Below are 8231 nucleotides of genomic sequence, written 5' to 3'. Positions count from 1 at the left end.
GTGCGCCAGGTACTCTGGACAGAACCACTGATGGAACATTCCAGTGAAGACAAGACGCTGGAAGATCCAGGTTCCCTGAACTCCACACAACCAAGCTGTCTAGAAATAGACCCAGCAGCGTGGGTGCGGAAGAGGAGACGGTGGCTGGGCTGTGAGTCATCTCCAGCTCTTGACTGCCAACACTTCTAGAAACAGATATTTTGGGTTCCCTTGGAAAGCAGTTTTAAGGAGTCTGACTTGCGACACTGTTGATCCAGCGAGAATCGAGGACCCAGAGGGAACGCGAGCCTGGCTTCCCCGTCCGCCAGCGAGGGGAGAGGAGCCCCCAGCCTCGCCGATGGGACCTGGGTGTGGGGGACAGCCCCACCGCTCTCGGGAACCTTGGGAGCAAGCTGGGTCCCGGTAACAACAAGAGCTGCTGGAAGACCCAGGGCCTTTGGCCGGGGACCTGTCTGCACGGCCACCCCAGGCTCAGGTTTGCTGACTCATCACCAAATTAGAAAAGGAGTTGAAATGGGACGAGAACCTCCCAGGGGCAGGGTTTTTTTTATGACCTCTGGGGTCACAGTTTATCCAAGATGAAGCAGAGGCCAAGTTACCTGGGGACAGGATGGAGACCAGGGAAGAGGTCTCAGGGACATGGGGTTTACTCCCAGGCCCTGTGGTCAGCAGGCCCAGCCTGAAACCAGCCTGTGAACACCCGACCCTCAGCCGATCTCGGCCCTGATGACCCGACAGGACCTGAGGAGACCTACGAGGACTTGGGCAGGTGTCACTCCCGGCTGCTTCCGTCGTGTATGGAAGAGAGCAGAGGCCGGTATACCGTGGCTGCGCCTGGGGTTCCAGCTGCTCGGTAGGCCGAGGAGGGAGGATCACCTGAGCCGGGAGGTCGAGGCTGCAGTGAGGTATAATCACACCTGGGCCTGGGCCCAGCCTGGGCCACAGAGTGAGATCCTGTCTCAAAAATAAATAAAAATAAAAAGGAGTAGAAATAGGAGCTTTGGGGCCTTGAAGATGAGCAGCCAAAGCCGCCTGGGTCTGAGGCCCGGGGTCCCGCGGGGCGGTGGGTCTGAGGCCCGGGGTCCCGCGGGGCGGTGGGTCTGAGGGCCAGGGTCCTGTGCTTCTGCTTGGGTCCTTACTGTGTAAACTCCTGCGGTTAGGATGAGTCATTGGTCCGTACCTGCTTTCCACGCTCCTGTTCTTGTAACAAAAGAGCTTATTCTGTTCAAAGCAGCCTAAAAACAGAGAGACCAGCCGAGAGGAAGTGGTGCTGGGCAGGAACTCCTCTGGAAGATGCTCTCAGGCCCCCGCCAGGACACCCTTTGCCTTGGGGCAGGCAGCATCACCGTGTCAGCGGGAACCACAACCTGCCAGCCCCTGCCAACCTGGACACCGAGGTCAGCAGGCCTAGGACCGCCAAGGGAGGCCTGGACACACGCACCTTTGGGATCCATGCCTGCTCCTCCTTTAGGCACGTTAGTGCGAGGTTCTAGAAGCCCATTTCTCAGCCTCCGAGCTGCCTCTCTGAAATGACATTTTCCCGTGTCTCTGACTGCAGCCTTCTCTCGCCCCAGAGCTCGCCGCGGAAGACAGCTCACCATGAACAAGGGTTTATCCAACAACCAGAGCTTGGGGCTGTGGTAACTCAGTGCCAGGTGAGGACAGGGTCCCTGCTGGTCACCAGGAGCCTGTGCTGGGAAAACTGGGACACTCCTACGTCGCCTGCTGGCCCGGGTGGGACCACCTCTGTTCCCCACTGGCAGTGTCCAAGCCCGGCCAGGGCATCATGGGCTCCTCTGCTCTCAGCGCCCAGGCTGCCCTGGCCCCGGTGTCAGTTACGTAGCCGCTGCATCCTTCCTCTGTCCCGGTCACGTCTACCCAGGTTGCACCCACGCGTCAGCCCCCTACCCTCCTGCAGTCCCCAGACAACACGGCTCCCTTCCTTCCATGTGTGGCCACTCTCCTACTTCCAGCGCCACTACCTCCTCTGGCGGCCCCGCAGCCCCTCCCCTCCCTTCTCCTGTTGCTGGGGGCAGGGAAGCTCCAGGGGCATCCCCAGCACCCAGCGAGGAGCCCGGCAGGCAGTCACTGTTCAGAGAACAGCAGACGAACGCATCATTAAAGCAAAAATAAAAAACAAAGTCTGTTTTACAAATGAGTGGTGTTCTTAGAAATTGAGGGGCCAGGCGTGGTGGCTCACACGTCTGCTGTGGGTGGGACAGAGGCGCCTTCTCTGGGGTACCCTTTTCCTTTCTTTTCTTTCCTTTTTCTCTCCCCCAGCTCCAGCAAGCTCCAGCTCAACCACATCTGAAGGGAAGGCCTGGGCTTCCTCCTAACTTACAAGAAGCCCCTCTGAGCTGGGCACGGGGGCTCACGCCTGTGATCCTAGCTACTCGGAAGTTGAGGCAGGAGGATCTCTTGGCAACACAGCAAGACCCCATCTTTTTTTTTTTTTTTTTTTTTGAGATGGAGTCTTTCTCTGTCTCCCAGGCTGGAGTGCAGTGGCACGATCTCGGCTCACTGCAAGCTCTGCCTCCCAGGTTCACTCCATTCTCCTGCCTCAGCCTCCTGAGTAGCTGGGACTACAGGCGCCCGCCACCACGCCTGGCTAATTTTTTGTATGTTTAGTGGAGACGGGGTTTCACCATGTTAGCCAGGATGGTCTCGATCTCCTGACCTTGTGATCCACCCACGTCGGTCTCCCAAAGTGCTGGGATTACAGGCGTGAGCCACCGTGCCTGGCGCAAGACCCCATCTCTTAAAAAAAAAAAAATTATTATTATTATTTTTTGCCATCAAGCGTTTTCTGTAGATTTTTGGAAGAAAATTTTTCTCCTGTTGAGGTCATTGCTTTGTTGAATTTTACTGAGTATCAGCTATGATTATCTGGGTACCTTTTGTAATGTTTTACTAAACCTGAGTTCCTGGGACAAAATCCATTGCTTGATGAATTTTGCTGTTATTTTCTTTGCTGTTTTCAAAAATATTTTTCTAATAATTAAGATTGACCAGTACTTATCCTTTCTGGTAATTTCCTCATTTGTCTGGTGTTGAGATTACATTATCTCATAAAATGTGTTGGTCACTTCTTTTCAAAAAGAGAGGCCAGGCGGTTGGGCGCAGTGGCTCATGCCTGTAATCCCAGCACTTTGGGAGGCTGAGACGGGCAAATCACGAAGTCAGAAGATCGAGACCATCCTGGCTAACATGGTGAAACCCCATCTCTACTAAAAAATACAAAAAGCCAGGCATGGTGGTGGGCACAGGTAGTCCTAGCTGCTTGGGAGGCTGAGGCAGGAGAATGGCATGAACTCGGGAGGTGGAGCTTGCAGTGAGCTGAGATCCGGCCACTGCACTCCAGCCTGGGCGACAGAGCAAGACTTCGTCTCAAAAAAAAAAAAAAAAAAAATGGAGGCGATTAGGTTAAAAACAGGTCATAAATCAGCAAATTGTATCTTAAATATATGATCTTTGTGTCACAAATACCTTAATTTAAAAAAAAAATTATTGAGAAGCCAGAACATAAAAACAAATTTTTTAAGTTAAAATAAGGCTATTTGCGTGGACCCCACCCAACCTGCCTGTGTTTTTGTAAGAAGCAATAAAGGACACAGACACACAGGAGGACAGCCTGTGAGGACACAGGGAGGAGGTGCCGGGTGGCCGCCCAGGAGAGAGGCCTCAGGAACCAGCCCTACCGCACCCTGGCCGCAGGCCCCAGCCTCCGGGACTGCGGGAGAATCTGTGTGGGTTGCTGAAGACCCAGCCTAAGGTCCTTTGTCACAGCCATCAGAGCAAACTCACACAAGGGTCTGAAGAATGGGGCCACTTGTTCTCTCTGGCGCTGTCCCCCTGCCCCGCCCACCTTTCCCCTGCAGCCACAGCCCCCTCATCGGTCTACACACAGGTGCACCCCTGCAGGGCCTTGGCACTGGCTACTCCGGTCGCCGACCCTACTCCGCCCCAAATATCCACTTGGCTCCCGGCTTTGCCTCTGTGAAATATTTGCCCAAAGGAGCCCTCCCTGACCACACACTCGCCCTCCACACGGCCGATCCTTCCCCTTGCTCTGTTTTCTCCACTGCACTCACTGGGAGCTTCGTGTAGTCTTCCTGCTTCCTTCCCTCCTCTAAAACAGGCTGAGCCCGGGTGCTGGGGACCCTTGCCTGAGGTGAGAGGCAAGAGTAGGACATTATGGGCCAGGTGCAGTGGCTCACAACTCACACACATACACCTTGAACAAACTTCATCAAGGTTTGCCCTGCATCTCAATGGAAGGGCAGCCCACGGCTGACTGATGGGTTGGAAGGGTGCCCAAAAGACAGCCCTCCTGCCCCAGCCAGCCCAACTCCAGGCAGTTCGTGCTCCAGGGCTCACCTGCGGCTCCCTCCCTCTCCACCCAGCGCCGTGATCACCCCACACAGGCCCCAGCAACTCCGACCTAAACCCCAAGGCCAGAACATAGTGTCATCATCCACCCAACCTGACCCAGGCTGAGAGAGCCGGAGCAGAAACTCAGGATGTGGAGGTGCGGGGAGCGGAGGCTGGATTCAATTAAGCCTCATTTCAGTTGGGAGAAAAGTGAACTTCGTCCGGGCCGGCCTGGAAGCCATTTCCTTGGGAACCGCAGGGCTGAGAAACAGCCTGGCCGGTGAAAAGGCAGCTCCGGGTGGGCAGCCTGGGACAGCCATGGGTGTGCAGACCTCGGCCTCTGTGAGTAGCAGAGAGAAAGGACAGGTGGCACTGGGCTGCGGCTTCTCCATGTCCAGGGGACCCGAATGGCTCAGAGCCTTTGGGCAAGAGCAGGACATTATGGGCCAGGCGCAGTGGCTCACACCTGTAATCCCAGCACTTTGGGAGGCCAAGGTGGGCGGATCATGAGGTCAGGAGTTCAAAACCAGCCTGGCCAACATGGTGAAACCCTGTCTCTACTAAAACTACAAAAATTAGCCGGGCATGGTGGTGTGTGCCTGTAATCCCAGCTACGCAGGAGGCTGAGGCAGGAGAATCGCTTGAATCTGGGAGGCAGAGGTTGCAGTGAGCCGAGATCGTGCCATTGCACTCCAGCCTGGGCGACAGAGAGAGACTCTGTCTCAAAAAAAAAAAAAAAAGTAGGACACTGTTATCTGTCCAAGGAAGGGACAGACCCCAGGGCAAGTGGCACAAAGCAGGAGGTGCCCAAGGGCTTCCAGGGGCAGGGTGAAGACCTGGTGCTCAGACTCAAAACCTGCACTCAGGCTGGCTCCAAGTCGGCCAGCCCAGGAGCTACCCAGGCACACCCTAGGGGAGGGGAGGGGACTGCCTGAGCCCTTCACTTCCCCGGGGAACGGGACCTGTGTCCCACACCCTAGGGACAGGGCCACTGGCCCTAGGACAGACCAGGCAGCAGACAGGCCACGGCACCATCAGCCCTATACTCATTCCGTTACCCACCTGCCCCTGGCCAGGCCCCACACTTGGTCCGGCCTGGCCCTGCCCTCAAGCGCCCTGAGGGCGACAGGGGGGCCCAGGGGGGACCGTGTGAGACATGGCTTCAGCTGAGGATGAGGATGAACATGGAAGCCTGACTGTGAGGCAGGGCAGGGGCAGGGGTCTGGGCCTTGCTGGGTCACCTGGGATGAAGGTCAAGGCAAGGAGGGAGGACCTGGAACGCCCCTCCCCTGCCCCTGCCTTGCTCGCCAATGCCCTGGCCATGGGGATCAGGTACTGTGGCACCAGGGTGGATGGTCTGGGCGTCCAGGGAGTCTGTGCCAGCTCCCGCCACAAACCAACGTTTTCAAATCCTCTCACTCTCCGCCAAACTGCCCAGAGCAGAGTTTTCCAGGGACAGAAGAGGCAAGGGGCTGCCACTGCGCTGCCCCTGGTTCAAGCTCTGAGAGGGGTGCAGGGCTGCAGCCAGCGGCCAGGACTCGGGGGCTGTGGGGGCGGGTTCTGGGTGCATCACGGAGTGCGCCCTACTGTGCCTACCCGAGCATGGGGCCTGACCTGAGCAGGTGAGCCCTTCTCCGAGGAAGCTGATGAGGGAGAATTTCTCCTGCTGGCACTGAAGCAGCAACGTGTGGGGGTGGGGAAGCCTTAGGGAAGGGGGCTGTGGGTACCTGCAGGATCTGAGGGAACCCCAAGAATAGCCCATGAGAGAAACGGGAGGCCTACAGCCAAGGGTGCACCCTCTAGAAGACATGGAAGAAAAAAGAATGCACCCTCCCAACAGCCAGGGAGTGTGGGAGAGGCCCAGCCTCCAGTGCCTGGCAGCCCCAGCCCCCGCTTCAGCCTGGGAACCCCGGGCGGGCCCAGCCATACCTCCTGAACCCTCATGTATGGCTGGGTGCTGACATGCAGCGGTGGTGAAGTCACCAAGCTCAAGGTAATTTGTTGCACAGCATGCATATTTAACCCAGGAGGAACTGGATAAACATTTAGGCAGGAAAAGAAAGAAGAACAAAGGAGGGAGAGAGGGAGGAGCCACCAGGAAGGAAGGAGGGTGACTGCAGAGACCGGCCCTGGGCAGCGGTACCAGGGGCGCAGGGAGCCTGGCCCGACCTGTTGTCACTGGAATTCATGCCATGCAGACTTCTATGTCAAAGGGAAACGAGGTTGGGAGGACCGAGGGGTCCACAGCACTCCGCACCCACGGGGCCAGGCTGGCACACCCCAACGCTGCAACCCTGGGAAGAGTCACATGTGCCCTCCCAGGACCCATGTGACTGTCGAGGGAGCGTGGCACAGGGCACACACATCTCTCGGGGGTGACGCCCCTGCAGATGGGGTTTCCCCATCTGTGCCGCTCTTGTGAGGCCCGGGAAAGGCTGCGGGGCCAGGTGGCACCGGGCAAGCTGAGTGCCAGGCAGTCGTTGCAACATGCTGGGCAAATCTGAAACCCTGGGGACGGACGAGCTGCACCCCTGGGAAAGAGGACAGCGGGAGGCCGGTTATCAACGTCCTCCCGTGCCTCAGTTTCCAGAAATAAGTCACTCAGTGCCCCAGGGAGGCCCGTGTGGCCTCCGGAGAGCGCAGGACCCGCCCTTTGTGCAGGTGAGGAAACCAAACCCCAGAACAGTGAGGGACTGGCCTGCGGACCCCGGCTCAGCCCCAGGTGCCTTCCCTCTGCCCATCTCAGACAGGGGCACAGCCAGCACTGCCTCACCCCACACGCCTCCAGACGGGCCCTCGGGGGCCCTGGGCACACTCCTCTCTCTCTCCTCCTCAAGCCCCCACCCTTTCCCTTCACACCATGACCCAGGGGCTGCTAGCAGCTGGGCGGGACTCCAAAGCTTGAAGCTGCTTCTCCAAGCGGCCTCTTTTTCCGGGGGCGGCAGGCAGCTGCTCACTCAGGGACGCCAGCACCAACAGGACGGGGCCCATGCGCGGGTCTGACTTTCCCCCCAGGCTCTGCCTTCACCCAGTGGCCCTGTGGGATAGCTGGGGCTCCCGGCTGCCCTCCCCTGCCCACAGCCGTGAGGTTTCTTCCCAGGGTTCTGTTTTTCCCACAGTCAGAAATGAGGCGCTTGGAGGCTCCAGGAGAAGGACAGGGTGGAGCGAGTGGCCTGGAGCCCCCCAGGGCAGACCCCAAAGAGAAGGGTCAGAAGTGCCCTCTGGGGCCTGGGCAGCTGGGCGGAGCCCGCAAGCCTGAGACCCCGTGGGACGGAAGTGCCCCCACTCCATGGTGAGGAAGAGGCTGGTAGAGGCTCCCATGTGGCCCCCTCTGCCCCTCCCACCTCTGGTCAGGCTTGAGATGAGCCCTGAGTGGACACAGGAGCCACAGTGGGGTCTCGGGGGTGAGGGCTGAGGAGGCTGAGCCTCCAAAGACCCCAGGGTGCCTGTCCCTACTGCCCACCGGCCAGGGCACAGGGTAGGGACAGTGCCAGGAGGGCCACGACTGCAGGGTCCCTCCCAGGCCGTGGCACACAGGTAGAGGTGGGTGCCAGCCTTCGCGAAGCACCTGCAGAGGCTCCACTCAGGGAGAGAACAAGGCCCTCGCCCAAAGGGATCCTGGGTCACACGGGGCAGCAAGAAGGGGTCAAGCAAGAGGCCTGGAGGAAGGGTTGGAGAGGCCCTGGGCGGCGGCGTCTCCCCCAAGCCCATTCCAGGGCCATGGGCACCCCCCAGAGGCAGCCAGTGGGACGGCAGCCATGCAGGTCCTAGAGGGCAGGTGACAGGGCAGGTGACACAAGGGGACAGAGGAGCGGCAACATCCCTGGGGGAGGCACAGAGAGGGCCAGGCTGCCCTCTGT

At 58.7% G+C, this 8231-nt stretch overlaps 1 pseudogene; it reads left to right on the top strand.

Annotated features, from left to right (window-relative positions):
• The first annotated feature begins 6558 nt into the window (after positions 1–6558).
• On the top strand, positions 6559–7630 carry LOC117096490 (annotated as a pseudogene).
• Positions 7631–8231: the final 601 nt, after the last annotated feature.

This window comes from Trachypithecus francoisi, unplaced genomic scaffold (genome assembly GCF_009764315.1).
Source record: "Trachypithecus francoisi isolate TF-2019V2 unplaced genomic scaffold, Tfra_2.0 Lachesis_group14, whole genome shotgun sequence".
Taxonomy (NCBI): Eukaryota; Metazoa; Chordata; class Mammalia; order Primates; family Cercopithecidae; genus Trachypithecus; species Trachypithecus francoisi.
This window is presented reverse-complemented; position numbering and strand designations above follow the sequence as displayed.